Here is a 16,594-nt window from a genome sequence, read left to right on the forward strand (position 1 = left end):
TAACAAGAGATGCTTGGACTAGAGGATCTCAATGTTCCCTTCCAAATCTAAATTTATGTTTTGTGATATTCCATCTGAGCTGGGGCAGTATCAGGCTGACTTTGCTTCCTGAAGTTGAATTCCTTCCTGCCCCATTTCAGTCTGCAGTCAGGCTGGGAAAGGTGCTGGTTTTCTAAAGAGCTGAGACTTCTGGATCGGTTATATAAGCCCTGTCCTCTTCTCAATGATCTGCTTCAAAAGCTATTACAGTCAGTCTTTGGGAGGGTGTTTCCCCTATTTAGAAGCAATATTTTTTTAATTGGACAGATGTGGATGTGCTTCTGAAGTCTGAATATAATATGGGCCTCCTTGAGGTTAAGTAGACCTAAATAATGTTCTCTCCCTGTAAAAGGACTGGAGTATCAGAAGACTTCTGTAGGCAAGAATTGTGTCTTTGGTTATAGTATGGGTCTCATAAGGGGAAGACTGACAACCACCCCTTTTAGAACATCGGTTAGAAAATTCCAATATAAGTTTAAGGAAGAGGTAATGAGGCTCCTTTGCCCCTTTCTCCCTTTACCAATTCCAGGTACTCTGACCTTATGGAATTTAAATGTTGTCAGAGTGTGAGCAAACTCCCCAAATTCATTCAGTTTTTGCTTTCCAACCAAGAAAGGGACAGAGACGCAATGTCCAGGTTAATTTGTTGAATGAAAGGTAGAGATCATTCTTTTAGTGGTCTGTCACATACAAGAAGGCAAATGACTATCATTTCTGGAGACTCCACCTGGGTTAAACATTGAAACTAAATGGAGGTGAGATGTTTCAAGGAGAACTTATAATATGGGAGAAAATGTCCCTATAGGAAAAAAGGTGAGGAAAGACCATTTATAATACATAGCCCTATGAGTGCTATAATTCAAGGGAGTATTAATGGTTAGTGCAAGAAGATTTGTTGAGTTTGTTAGCGCTGTCCCATTTCAGGCTGTTGTTTGATCAACCTGACCCATTAGAGTAGAGACAGATCCGTAGAAGCCAATCAACTTTCCCAAACCATCTGAATTATTAACAAATCACCCAGGACTGTATCCCTGCAGTTATTTCCACACTTACAACAATTTAAACTTTAATTGGATGGTCAGAGCCTGGGAAAGCATTATGTTTATGGGTCTGCTAATGTCATTACCGTCTTAAAAAAAAAGTCGATTGTCTCCCTGGTGGTGATACCTTTAAGAAGTCCTTTTTTCTTGATACATCCAATTCTGGCCACCTGGATGCTTCTTTGTGAGGATTCAGACTCTTCAAACCATCAGAGTGCATGGTGTCAAGATAGCTTTTCTCTTTACAGACTTGTAGTCTGCAATGACTCTCAGGACTCTTGTTATGGACCTATCTCACTGCATAGTTAGGAACTGGGAGACTAAAAAACTGGACCGTCGAGTGGATCCCCCTTATGGAGATATGATCATTAGGGAAACTTTGCTAATGCAGTCGCCTTTTGTCCATATTTGGGTGTTCATATTATCTCTCATTAAGTGATAATTCCATGGACTGGAATAGATATTTCCTGGGCTAAGTGGAATAGTGCTATAAACAAATCCCTTCCTTGTAGCCATCTCTCCATTTTTTTTCTTTGCTTTCCTGTACCATCTTAAGGGATGTTCCAAAGGATATTCTCCTCAATCTCACATTTACCTTTTCCCCTGCGTAGTTTGGACAGATCAACTCTCTGTAAGCCAAGGAAAAATTGGAGGTGGATCAAAGGATACGAGACCCTGATCACATAGAAGAGAATGATAGTAATAAAGCAACAATGAGACAGAGAAATATGTTGCCATTTAGTCCTTCTACATAACCTGGATAAAGGACATTGGGTAGGTGGCTAATGATATCTCCAGAGAAATGGGAAATTATTGTATTCTGGATCTACGTGGCTTTATTCCCTGAGGGGTGGTTGTTCCCATGACAGAGAGGCAGTAGCCAAGAGATCAGAAAATTGAGAATGGATAACAGAGTGAGGAGATGGGGGAGAAAGCATTTTAGCCTGAGATATAAGTTGTAAGCAATGGGAATATACACCCATCTGCTGCCAGATGTTAAGTTTATAAATGTGTTGGATAAGAGGTGCCTTGTGAGTCTTTCAGGTCCTGGTGGCTGGCTTTCTATTTCTGGTTGCTGTGCAACTGATGCCATCTTCAACTGGTCTCTGTCCCTACTGTGAGCTTTTGAACGGTTTACGATTGGGTGACACCACAATTACTCTGACTTTGTCCTAGGGGTGGTGGTTGTGGTTTTGGCAGCAATTGCTTTTTTCCCCTTTATGGGGAGCATGCCTAATGTACTGTTACCCTGGGGTGTTTTATTTGCTTAATATAGAACAGAGACCTGAGTCATTCACTGGGCATAAAATCTGGTCTCAGTCCTCATGGGGCCAAGACAGGGCCAAGACCAAGGGGTGGCATGTCTTAGGTGTTATTTGTTTTGCCCAGGCCTTGAGCCCTGCGGGGGTGGGGGGGGGCTGCTTAGATTGCATAGTGTTAGTAATTTAAAGCACATGCAAAGCATTTAGTCATGAGGACTGAGAATGGGGATAGGGTAAATTCACTAAGGTCCATTTGGGGAGAAATATGTAAATTGTTATGGAGAAGGAAGAGTAGTTATTTGGATTTGATGAACTCTTTATTCCAGTTCAGGCTTTTGTTGTTATTGACCTGGGTGCCTGCTAGTGAGCAGGGGCCTGGAGAGCTACACCTGAATATCCGTGCTAAATGTTACTTTATACGATTTTGCTTAGAGTTTGCTTATATATAGTAAAAGGATGATTATTATTCTCATTATAATTATTATTACTTGCCTCATTGATTCAATCTCTTCAGATCAGGAACGGAACTTGCATTTGTGACGAGTTTGTACCTGGCCTAAGACACGTTTTAAAAAAAATGAGTGTGGAGGAAAAATGATTCATTATTTAAGTAATGATCTTAGGAAAATTGGTTGTCAATTTGAGTGACCTTTGGGTGAACTGAAACATTAAATCTTCAGATATTTCCATGTTTGCCAAACCATTTAGCCTTTTAATGCAAGGGTGGGCTCAAAGCCTTTTCAGGTTTTAAGAGATTGGGTTGTGTATGGACTGCTAAGAAAGATCAGTCTAGTCTTGTTTCTATATCTTTCCACTTGAATACTCAGTCTACATGGGACAGTGGAAGGTGCTTTAGAATTAAGAAAATAGGAGAACCCAACCTCCTCAGTAGCTCTTATATAGACAATGACAAAGTATAGTCTAGCCTCAGATACTAAATTCATAATACCTATGGCATAACTGCCAAAGCAATCTAAAGATTAAGTCTCAGGATAAAGCTAGCTGAAAGGATCCTTCTCTGTGTCACAAAGATTCTCCTAGTGGAGATGAAAATAATTCTAGTCATTACTCTGAAAGCCAATAGATAGGACATTCCTTAAAAGAAAAAATTTAGGTCATTTCCCTCTCCATCCTTCGTGTCCCAAAGAAGGGGCTTTTGTGATCTCAATGACTGAAGTAAGGACTACTTTTTTTCCTAAAAAAACCTGTAAAAATTCCTCAAGGCTTTGAATCATCTGAGCATGGCAGGACCCATTCAAACTCCAAGTATGGTATAACAATTCTGTACTTAGAGACTCCAGGTTCAGGCCAAAATTTTAAGTAGAGAAAATCAAAAGTGACTTGTCCAGTAGATCTGGGTTTGGCAATGTCTGACAGAAACTACCTGAACAATGGGCCAGGGTCTGGCAGAGATATTCTAGCAGGAGAACAGCATATGGCATATACAACATGTCTGGTAGATCAAGTGGGAATAGGGTGATGTTTTCATGAAAATTCTTATCTGAATGATAGTGAATCTTCATCCCTTTGGGTTTTTCAGTGTGAATGTAAATATTTTAAAATTATATTTTATTTCATTAAATATTTCCCTTATTACATTTTTAAAATTAGCATTCATCTTTAAAAATTTTGGAGTTCTAAATTCTTTCCCTCCCTCCAGCCCTTCCTCCACTGTAATGGTAAGGGAATTTGAAGATCTTCCCTGCCCCTTAATGGGCCTCACTTGGAGCCCAGCAAGAGAAACTTGCTTAGGGGAGACTTGTTTTTCAGGAGACCCACACCTTTTGTTACTTTGTAATTAGGCAATGAATCATGACGGTTGTGATGTTCTCTGACTCTGAAGAAAGGTATATAAACTCTGAGGTGAGGTTTTGTTTTGGGGTTCACTTATGGGAAGAGTTGTGTTATTTGGCTATTTGAGACTCTGAGCAGCCATTGAGCCCCCAAGCTTTGGGAACCCAGATTTCGGTGCTTCTTTCTCTGGTAACTAACTTTATATGTATGTAATGGTCAGACAGCAAGAAGCACTGTCTGTTGGTCTGTTGAGTTGTGTCATTTTCTCTGTCTGTATTTTTCATCTGCTTATAATTTCTGTTTGCATTTTCTGAAATTCAGAGTGCTGACTTTTTCCCCTGAACTAAGTGAATGATATATATGTTTGATTAAAGTAAGATTCTTAATGCCTTTTGAGTTGCTTTCCTTTATAAAAACAGATCAAAGAACCTGTGTTAGCAGCCGTTCTGGGTGTGCTAGGGTGCTTGCTGTTATACCCACTCAGTGAGAAGGCAAGCAATATGATATCAATTATACATGTGAAGTCATACAAAACATATGTCTATGTAATCCATGTTGCAAACACTCACATATGCAAGAAAATAATGTGAGAAAAATATTACCACAACCCCATTGCTAGCATTTTATTTAAAATTTTTGTATCAATATGCATTAGGGAAATTGACCCTTTTTTTTGGTTTTCCTGGTTTAAGCATCTAAATCATATTTATTGTCATAAAAGTAATTTGGTAGGATTCCTTTACCAATTTTTCAAATAGTTTATATAGTATTTGGATTGGTTGCTCCTTAAATGTTTGGTTGAATTCACTTCTAAATGCATCTTATACTGGGGATTTTTTTTTCTTAGAGAGCTCATTTATGTTTTTTTTCAATTTCTTTTTCTAAGATAGGGTTATGTAAGTATTTTATTTTCTCTTCTATTAATCTGGGCAGTTTATATTTTTGTAAATATCATCTATGTCACTTAAATTGTTGGTTTTGCAAGCATATAATTGGGCAAAATAACTCCTAACAACACTTCAATTTTATCTTCATTGATGGTACATTCACCCTTTTCATTTTTGAGAATATGTCACCATTTGAGTGATTATCCATCTCATTTAGGAAGATTTATATTATTTTAAAACTTCATGAACAACATAATGCAGTCTACAAACAGCTGGAGGGACTCATCAACTATCCTAGTGTGAATTTCTTTTCCACTGGGACCTTGTGCAGGAAATCCTCCTTGAGAGTAGTATACTCTTTGGGAATTTTATATCTATTTTTTTATAAACAGAAAAAATGGTCAAACAAATTAATCTGCTTTCATGGAAACTTGTATGATTTTTATGTATAAATCATAATGTGTACCCTTAAGGAAAGTATTAAAGGTTATGTTTTCTTTAATCAAATTTTGTAATCACAAAAAATAACTTTGACCCTCAAAAATAACTTTTACCCTACTATAAAATATTATTTGGGAAATCTTTCCTATTCCCTTTTCTTATCTTTATTAAGGATTTCTTTGACTTAGTTTAAATTATTCTTATAAATATTTTGTAGAAATGGGAAAGTAGGCTTGTATTTTAACTGGCTTTACTTTTAATAACTTCAATGCTATGCCATTTGGTGTGTGTATGTATGTACCCACACATACATATGCATGTGTGTATGTGCATGTACATTTATGTCTATATGTGTATATGTATATATGTGTATTGTGTGCATATATCCATACACACAAATGTCTTTGTGTGTGTGTGTGTGTGTGTGTGCATGACTTGGGCAAATCACTTAACCTCTGTTTGCCTTAATCCACTGGAGAAGGAAATGGTAAACCACCCCAGTACCCTTGCCAAGAAAACCCCATATAAAATATGGTCCACAGGGTCATGAAGAGTTGGATATTACTGAACAACTGAACAGCAACAAAGCATAATGAAAGTTTTCTCTCTAAATTTACCTCAGTGTGAATCTTTGTATTTTAATTATTTTTATAAATAATTTGTTGTATTGTGACAATATATTGTTGTATTTACATGATATATTGCTGTACACATTTTTCTTATATGTTCATCTATGTTCATACATTTTAAGAGTTCATCCCATGCACATTTAAGGTTTTGTTTATTAACCTGATAACCCCTTTATTATTCCCTTCATATATTTTCCTTCTCACTCTCACTTCTCTTTGCCACGGAGGTAAAGAAATAAATGGAATACCATTTACACTATGTAGCAGCAAGCACCCCAAGCGTGTCCTCAGGGTTTGCTGCCCATACAGGTTCTTGGATCTGCTTTGTTAAAGGAAAGCAACTCAAAATGGGTTAACAAGCTTACTTTAATCAGTCAGACATATATCGTTTACCTTGTTCAGGGGAAAAAGGTCAGCACCCCGAACTTCAAAATATACAGACAGAATTATCAAGACATTAACAGATCAAGTAGACAGCTTTCCAAACTGTCCAACCATTACATCCATACCCAGTCGACATCTGGGTTTTTCAAAGCCGGGGGACTCTCAACAACGGCTTCCCAAAATTCAGATCAAATCACAGAACACTTCTCAAAGTGAGTCCCAAAACAAAGCTACACATCAGGGCTTATATAGCCTTCTCCTGGCTCAGAGAATGTAACAACCTTATTGACTCACTGGCCAATCAAGAAGTATCTACTGAAAAACAAGCCTTCCTCCCCAGGCTTCAGGTGCATTTTAGCCTAGGGGCAGGGAAGATCTTCCAAATTTGCATTCCCATTACACACTAGTAAATGGATTGAGCCAATTGAAGTGACTGTGTTGGAGTCTCTGCAGGTTCAGACTAACCGAATTGCAGGATCCGTTTTGGTCTCTAATTCCTGGCCCAGTGATTGAACTTCAGGACTTAGTTTTGGCTAGTACTGAGTCCCTGCTCTGCTCTAGGGAGCAGAACCACACAGCTGTTTGCAGCTCAGGCTTGTGACTGCAACCCCTTCTGTAGATCTTTATGGAGGAAATGTAGAGGAGGAGCCCCACTCAGTCATCTTGACTCCCAATTTCTTTGAATGATAACAGACATCAGATAAAGAACTCTTGGAAGCTTCCTTAAACACATTCTACATCCCTTTGTACTGAGTTTTTCCTTAGACAATATACCCCTTTCCTACCAGCAAGTCTCCAAAGTCAAACTTCTCAGGATTCACTGCTATGCTGGCATTATTCCCAACTATCCGCAATCCTCCTGAAAGTTTTTGTACAGGTTGCAACAATTGTGAAGATGATCAGGTACTGAACCTCAGCTCACCATCTATTGTACTCTACTGACACTTTGAAAGGGGTCTAATTCATCTCAATCAATTCCTAAACCCACATGTGATGGTTCTGGACAGATCAGGTTAATTGGTATCCATCAATTTACAGCATATACCTTGGAAATTCGAAACATGCTGTAGATAACTCAAAAAAGGATTTCCTCATTGATGCAATATGTCTAGCCCATGCAACTACAGATGTCATCGATATTTTCTATAAATAACAGGAATACAAGTATCACTTGGTATCTACTGTCCAATAGAGCAGGTTGCACACATATTTTGATCTTTTTTGCATTTATTTCACTTTCTTTCTGTTAACAAGCATTTATTTTCTCTTCCTTCTACCTCCCACTAGATTAAAAAAGAAAGAAAAACAAAACCCTCATAACAAATATGCATAGCCAGGCAAAACAAATTCTCCCATTGGCCGCGTCCAAAAGGGTGCGCCTCATTCTTCATTTTTGTCAAGTATTTCTCTGCCAGAAGGACACATTCTTACCATTTCTCTTGTATGGAGTCCTATGAGTCAAAACAGAAAGTACCTGCATAAAGTTGGTAGCAGACTGGCAACAAGTATTTATTAAGCACTTAATAAGTGCCATGAATTGCACTGGTATAAATAAGCAAAAAGAAAGACATCCCCTCCCCTTAAGAAGTATACAATCTAATGACAGAAGACAAAACATAAATAGGAAGCTGAAAAGGGATGGGGGAAGGTGGGGAAAAGTTACACATATGAGAGCAGGGGAGAGAAGTCCAGAGAATCAGAATCACAACTGAGGAAAATGGTCCCATGTCTAAAATAGAGGCTCTGGAAGAAACTCACAAATAGAAATACCTCTCCACTAACTTTCCAGAGGAAAGAGTGAGAAGACAACTGAATCATGGTGCTGAAGTCTAGAGAATCCAGAGCACAGTTGGGAAAGTAAGGCATAGAATCCTTCCATTCTTAAGAGTCTGGAATAGTCCCCATCACCTAGCTCCATTTTTATTTCCCAGTGCTGGCCAGGTGGCTTGAAGATGTTATAAAAACCTTCCTATATCCAGGGGGATGCTGACAAATACTTAACAACTAGCTTTTTGGGGGGAGAATGTTTGCACATCATACATTGAAGTCTGACCCCAGTTATTAACATTTTCTCCATCACTTCTTTGAGTATAGACAATTTACAAACAATAAATCAAGTCCTAGTTTGCAGTGTTGGTTGATTTCTCTTTTTTTGGAGAGGTAATTGGGGTTAAGAGACTTGCCCAAGGTCACACAGCTAGTTTTTGTGTTGCATGTCTGAGGCCGGATTTGAACTCAGGTCCTCCAGACTCCAGGGCTGGTGCTCTATTCACTGCACCTCCTAGCTGCCCCCGTGTTTGTTTATTTCTTGAGTATAAATTCTTACCCTTAAACTTCAGCAATTGTCTTGAGGATCAGAATGAGTTGGCTTCAGCACAGCCTTGGCTCTGTCCTCCCATCAAGAGCTCCCAGAGTGAATGTGCCCATCTCATAGCAAATGCCACTTGGCTCATTGGAGATTCTCTCTTCCTATATTTTTTTGTTTGTTTCTGAAGCAGAAAACCTTGGCTTCCAGTTCCAAAATTTCTTGTCCCTCTGGAAGGAGTAGATCTGATCAGTAGCCCAGTTTCCATCATGTTTGGCACAAGTCTTTTAATGAAGTCTGTCTGATCCTGGTGATTCTTTGCTTTGATAAGTAAAACTCACACATGATTGTGTCCCTTCAGACCACATAGGGCCTCATTTCATTAGTTCTTCCTACCCTCTGTCCATATGTTCTGCCTGTACCACTATGATCTATCAGGAAAGTTCTAGGCAGCTTGTGGAGCTATGTTCCTGGGCTACTCTTTTAGCAGTAGAGGCAAAAATGGAAAAGTTCATCATCTATAATCCCAGAGATCTCTTGGGTCATCCACTTTACCATCACCATATTTTTATTATTTTTTTGCTTTTGCTTTTAAGTCTCTCCAGACTTGGCTCAAAGATAGTTTCTCTATCCTCTAGGTGGGTAATTAGGACCTTCACAAAGTTTTTCATTGCATTCTCAGTGTTACCAAATTGCCTATCCTACACCAGCATACACCAAGTACCATGACCTGAGGGCATTACATTTTCAATATGCATACATCAAATGCAGGTTTTCTAGTAACTACCTACATTTTCATCTTGATCAGTAGCCTGTACTCTGGATGTGGGCTTCTATAATCCATTGTCCCAGAGGAAATTAATCTACTCATCTCAGGAGCTTTCACCTAGGACCCAGTCCAAAGGTTTGTGACCAAGATAGTTTGAATTAGTACACTTAGAACTCTATTAGCTAGCCCAAATCCCCTACCCATCAAGCTACTGTCTTTCTACTTCCACCTTGATAAAATACTAACAATGCCCTTGAGTCCTTCAGTTTCCTACATGCTTTATAATCCTTAGAGATTTTTTTTTTCAATTTCTTCTGGTACCACCTATGTTCAGGGGACTGTTCAAGGTGCTAGGGACTGCTAGTCTTGTTTCTTAAATAAGACAGTCTCATTCTGAGCATTACATTCTAATTGGGCATAAAATTTGATAATCAGAAGAAAAGTTGCATCCAGAAATAATGTCCACCTATAAGAAATACACAGTGGGAGGCTCCTGTCTATAAAGGATAAAGAGCAAAGTGAGGGAAGTGTCTCCTGATGTAACATTTCAATAAGGGATAAATGAGGGGCGGCTAGGTGGCGCAGTGAGTAAAGCACTGGCCTGCAGTCCCCCCCCCCACACACACACACACAAACCATGTAACCTTTGGCAAGTTACTTAACCCCACTTGCCCTCCAAAAGGCAAAAAAAAAAAAATCAAGGGAAAATGCTCTTGCAGCAAATTTAAGAGGAAGAAGAGGTCCAATTGTAAGTATCAGAAAAGAATTCAAGTGAAATCATATTCAAAGTATGCATGGTGTATGTAACTAGGGACTCAAAGGCCATTTGAGTGTGACTTTCCTCATTAGTGGAGACTGAATGCTTAATGCTCTGTGCCTTTGAGAATTGATGAGAATTTGGGAAAAGAGAGATCCTGGTCTTCTGGTTTTCAGATTCAAGAGAGAAGATACATTCTCTGTAGAGAGAAGTTCCTGAAGGGAGAGTCTGAGAAGGAGTTGGCTGTGGCAAAACAGATCCCCCAACAGACTCTTAGCTATATCTTGGCTCACTGTCACTCAAGAGTTTAACTCTTCTAGGTTTAGGGATAAGTTTATTTTTGTAGCATTAACTTCTCTCTTTCTGAGCTTTCTTGTTTGTTGAAACTGGTTGGCTTAGGAGTATTATCTTAATGCACCTCACTGAATTTCTGACTTCTTCCTGGAGCGATTATCTGCACCACCCTGTAGCAGCAAGCATCCCGGTGTCCCCAGGGTGGCTGCTCACACAGATTCTTGGATCTGCTTTGTTAAAGGAAAGCAACTCAAAATGGATTAACAAGCTTACTTTAATCAGTCAGACATATATCGTTTACCTTGTTCAGGGGAAAAAGGTCAGCACCCCAAACTTCAAAATATACAGGCAGAATTATCAAGACATTAACAGATCAAGTAGACAGCTTTCCAAACTGTCCAACCATTACATCCATACCCAGTCAACATCTGGGTTTCCACATCTGGGTTTTTCAAAGCCGGGGGACTCTCAACAACGGCTTCCCAGAATTCAGATCAAATCACAGAACACTTCTCAAAGTGAGTCCCAAAATAAAGCTACACATCAGGGCTTATATAGCCTTCTCCTGGCTCAGAGAATATAACAACCTTATTGACTCACTGGCCAATCAAGAAGTATCAACTGAAAAACAAGCCTCCCACCCCAGGCTCCAGGTGCACTTTAGCCTAGGGGCAGGGAAGATCTTTAAATTTGCATTTCCACTACACACCCCCATACATCTCTCTCAGTCTCTACCTCTGTTTCTGCATCTTTTTTCTTTGTCTCTGTCTCTATGTCTCTTTGTTTCTCCCCAAATCCCTAACCCCACTAGCATTAATTATATAACAGTGATTAATGGCCTTCTGATAATTTTTTTAATGAAAGAGCAATAAAATGACAGTGAAAGAGTAGTGAATAAGGAGGAAGAAAACAACTCATTGGGATTAGAAATAGTGCTAATTGAAGAGCAGAAATCAGCTTCTTAGATACTTTTTTAGATTAAATACTTTTTTCTTCCTTTACATGGAAGCAGAGGAATAAGAAGACTATGAGGACAATTGAATTTTATCAACATTTCTCTCTTTTTTTTGATAGTCTTCCAGGGGGCTTCTATCCCCACCCCTGCCTCCACCCCCACCCTCCCCAGTCCCACCCTATAATGGTGAGCAAAGTAGTACTTTGCTGCTTGTTTCAGCTATTCAAGTACCTTTGAGCCTTGCCTTTGATTGTGTCAAATCTTTGTTGGAAACAGAATACATTTGTCTTGCCCTTAATGACCTAAGAGAGTTGGGAGACCTTCCCTGCACTTAATAGGCCTAAAGTCATCACATGGAGCCCACAGTGAGAGGAGCTTGCCAAAAGCCAAACAGGTAGGATGGAACAGGAGGGAAAAACAGAACAGAGAAAAAAGCCCAAGCAGGAGCACCAGCTGGGACCCAGCAGACCTGAGAGGGAGAATGCTTGTGATTTCAGCACCCTGCACCACTCTGTGGGTCTGCCAGACAAAAGCATCCTGTCTGTGGTTTTTACACAGAAGTTCTGAAAGAGGACTTTTCTGCTGTTTACAGAAGTCCTGGGACTTTACTGTATTTGTGCTTGATTTCTCAGACATAAACCTTGTCTGTTGAGTTGAGTTACTTTGCTAGACAGAGAGTGAATTGAGATGATAGTGCTGGCAATGTGTGTAAATATGTGTAGTGTAAATGTGAAAAAATGTGTGTAGCTCTGTTAAGCTTAATGTGTATAAATATAGTTGTAGTTCTGTTAAGCTTTGTCTTCTTAGAAACAGAAATTTTTACAAGCATGGAGTGAGTGGAGCAGTAATTTAAGATACAGGAATAGAGCAGAGAGCTGCCTACTTGTGAATCCAAGCAAGAGCTGGGAGCCACCAGCCTGTAGACTAGCCCTGGGGTTTAGAAATCAGCCTCCAGTCAAGATGAAAGAAGACTTGACTTGGATACTGTATATTGATTGATGAGACTGTGACTTAACTGAATGATATGTTTTGTTTAAGACTATGTGGCCACCTTAGTAATAAGTTGTTATGTTATATTGTTGTGAATGTTGCTCTTTAGTTTCTTGAATGTTTTGCTTTAGTTTATTGCTGAATAAGTGGAGGGTTCACTATACTATGCTGTTAGATCCTTACAGTTATTCACAGCAGCAGTCCTTAGAAGAGATGCTGGTGACTGGCTTAACACACCCCAAGTAGCAACAAAAGCAGCAGTTCTGGTAATAGCAGCTGCTGCAGTCTGTCAAAATCTCAGGAAGAAAGAACAGGGGAACATGCACCTGGAAACCTGGCATTCTTCTTGACCAAGACCTGCCCACGTGGCCCCCAAGTGGAAAACAAATTCAAAAACTTCCTCCTTACAGATCCTATCTTCCAGAAACCTTTAAGAACATGGTCCCAGAAGTTCAAGTTCAAAACACATTACCAACCCTTGAACTCTGAAATAGCATCTGTTTATGTTCCTCCTCTCCAAAGCAGGGCAAGAACTTCATGGAGGGAGGAAATTTGGTGGGGAAATACCTTGGGCAAGTCACTAAACCCCAGTTGCCCCACTTTACCCCCTCCAAAAAAAAAGCAAATGGGAAGGCATGTAAACATGTGGATAGAGAGAAAGGCAATGGGGAGTAGGGAAGACAACTCCAGGCAAGAGGAATTGGGTGAGAAAAGAGACATAGAAAAGACAACATAAAATGAGAAAGTGAGATGATGAGTCAGATTGCAATGTAGAGATTGTAAACAATAGTCGTGTGAGTTAATGTTAGAAAGGTAGGTTGGAATCTGATTGTAGAGGGCCCTATATATACATTGACAGAAAAATCAAACAAACAGAAAAAAAATATATATATATATATTCCGTGAAAATCCATATATAAACTGGAAAAAAAGAAAATTAGATCCTTTTTAAAATTTTTCTTTACTATGCCAAGTCTGGCAGAAAGGGCCAAAAAGAGGAGGCTTGGGCTGCCAGGGTGGGTAGAATAATATTGATGATGCTTTTCCCCATGAACATTAGCTTTAAAAAGATTTCAGCTCCCTCTTTTCCAACTGGAAATACTCCAGACTCCTTAATAGTCTACTGGATTTTTATCCCACATAAAAAGTGTTATGTTGTCTACTTAGGTCACAAAATTAAGCTCTATGACCTGAAAGCTGAAAGTGTTAATAGCTCAGGATGTTTTGGAAATCTACATTCAAGCCACCCAGGTACTCATTGGCAAAGTCTGCCTTCTTTCAATCTCCTGCCTTGTGGGCTGAACTAATTTTCATGGTTAATTTAAAGCCATAATATGAAACTTGCCAAAGTACAGATAATGATCTTACTTCTTCCAATTGATTATATGATTCTCAGGCAATCACATTGTGTCTGGCTGCCAAAGGGTGTCACTAATGAGAGTCTATTTGGCCAAGATGCATTCTAAGAAAACAGATTCACAAAAATAATTTAGGAGCCTCCTTCATCATATTGCCCCTTTCTTAGTATTATTAATAAGATACATATAAATTCTTTGCAGTTTCATCTCCTTTGCAATTAAGAAAAGTTTTAAAAGGAATGAAAGAGGTGATGTGGTTATTATAAACAGTTTTCTTAAGATTATAACAAAACTATTATTCATTAGTTTATATAAATTGACACCAAATGTGTTTAATGACAAGTATAGATTCTTGGGTCAGTTCTAATCTCAAATATTCTGTCCTGTTGGCCTCATAACCCATCAAAACATCCTAGGAATTCAAATATTTAGCCAGATAGCAATTGAAATAATTGAACCTATAACTTTTATAATTATATGTGTATATTTATGTCCCAGAAGAGGAGGGGAAGAAAAATCATAGTTATATGGAAAACAGCATGCATGGAAGAAAAATCACAATTATCCACAAAATAATATGCAGGCCACATCATCTTATTTAAGTCAATACCTACATATCTACTATTCCTTTCTTAAGGAAAAGAATTCCTTTCCTTAATTCTGTAATTATACATCCATATGTGTAATGTAAACGGTTCAACTGTGACAAATATTGGATGAAAAATTTCTAGTGATTAACCTGAAAAACAGCATCATATATGTGTCCCAACATGGAAGACCAATACAATATTTGATCCAGGTGTTTGCAAAGCATGGGTGAACTTAGACTTTGCGTTAGGAGAAAAGGGAGGAAATAAGGAAATAGAATATCCCCTTTTCCAGGAGTTGGGAAGCATTATTATTAGTCCAACAGGAAGAAATCTACAATATCTAACTGATTCCCCAAACCTCAGCAATATAGGTATGAATCTGTTCAGATTTGAATGGGGTTATTTCTGGTAAAAATCACATCAAAGGGAGAAGCCATCTATAGAGTCAGGCTGCTAGGCACAGGTTAGCAGTTTTGGAGGTCACATTTTGATGAACAACAATTAAACTTTTTGATTAAAATTATCACACCTCAGACAATAACGTTTTTTCAAACATTAAATAAAGTTTTATATGCCTGGTAGATTGTTTTCATGTGTCTGACAATTATATCAGATTTAACATATTTTTATTAGAATGTAAATTTGCTTTGGTCAGCACTAAAGTCCACTGTGTAGCATATGGCACACCAGATTTGATGTCTCTTTTTATACACAATATCTCTATTTGAGAGTTTTGTAGGTTTGAGTTTCAGTCAGCTGAGGTTGAAGTAATGAAACCTGGGTCATTGGCCTCAAGGAAGAAAAAAATGCTGTATGGATCTTATTCTAAAAAAAAAAGTCAAACTGTTCAAATATAAAGTGTGTACAATATACATCCAATTTATTCAAATGTATTTCCACATTTTTATGTTTAACTGTTTTAAATCATTTCTTAAACTGTCATAAGCTATTTTTCATTTCATTAACAAATTAATAATTTCATTATTCATTCATTTCATAAGTAAACAATACAGGTAGAAACCAAAGCTTTTCAAAGTTAAGAAACAATAATAGACTTCAACTAGGCTGTCTTTCTGGAATCACAGGGAGGCTGAGTGCAGGCTTGCTCATGTGGCAGTCTGGTTTCCATCATCCTGTCTTCTTTCAGAGAGGAAGCTCTAAGGGAAACATCCAATGTCCATGTGGATTTAACATTTGGGTTTTAGCCTTTGCGATTCTGATAAGGTTTTATAGTTGCCAGATTCTTTTTTTTTCTTTTTTCCTTCAATATGCTACAACTTACTTTCATTGGTTTCTGATTTCATTTCTCCCCAGGAGACAGACAGGCCTAGGAGAAGAACAACATTTATGCAAAAGAATTCTGAAGTGAAGCTTTCAAAGAATGAAATATGTATGCTGGTCAGTGAAAAGGAAACTGTTCAACTTCCCCAGGCACATGAATAATCCTTGTTTATCTCATAAATAGATATAAATTTAACTCACTGGAAAAAAAAAAGAAAATGGGGTTTAGGAGTGGGGGAAATCTAAGTATTTGTAGGGATAAATTTCTAAGAATAATGCTGCCACCTTGCTAGAAAAGCTAAATAATTTGATTTGTGTTTTAAAACTGCTTTGATAGCCTAGAATTATCAAAATTAAGTATGGTAATAATCCAGTAATTAACAGCGATTTCTTTTATCACCACTAAAATGGCATGATACAAACAGGAGTGACCTATAATTTCCTTTACATGAGATTTGCATATATTTTCACTATATTTGTAATTACCCCAGCAGTCACCCAAAATATTGCTTGCCCATTGTTGAGAACATGACAGTGGTACTAAATACACCAGATCACCTAATTTTCCATATCCATTGAATTAAAGGTCAGGGGCACGATAGGATAGGTACAGTGAAAATGTAATTAGAGTCATTACCTCTTTCTTGCTAACTAGCCGGTAACAGAAGGATATGTATAACTGCAGCAGGAAAAAAAAATTCAAGTTCATTTATTTTGCCACATGTTATTTCCACTGCAATTAAAACCCAGAGAGTTAAAATGTTAAACCAAAGAAACAATACCTGAATTCTAATGGTCTCCCATACTTTGCTTAACCTC

General features: G+C 38.2%; 1 long non-coding RNA gene across 1 annotated transcript in view; it reads left to right on the forward strand.

Annotated features, from left to right (window-relative positions):
- Positions 1-16,234, forward strand: part of LOC138160981 (uncharacterized) — a 96,323-nt gene extending 80,089 nt beyond the window's left edge. Inside the window, exon 3 of the long non-coding RNA XR_011168227.1 lies at positions 15,809-16,234. This is a non-coding gene — a long non-coding RNA (uncharacterized lncRNA). The remainder of the gene's footprint in view (positions 1-15,808) is intronic.
- The last annotated feature ends 360 nt before the right edge of the window (positions 16,235-16,594 follow it).

The sequence above is a fragment of the Petaurus breviceps genome, unplaced genomic scaffold (genome assembly GCF_028583685.1).
Source record: "Petaurus breviceps papuanus isolate PSGF00001 unplaced genomic scaffold, PetGlider_PUasm1.0 183, whole genome shotgun sequence".
Lineage (NCBI taxonomy): Eukaryota > Metazoa > Chordata > Mammalia > Diprotodontia > Petauridae > Petaurus > Petaurus breviceps.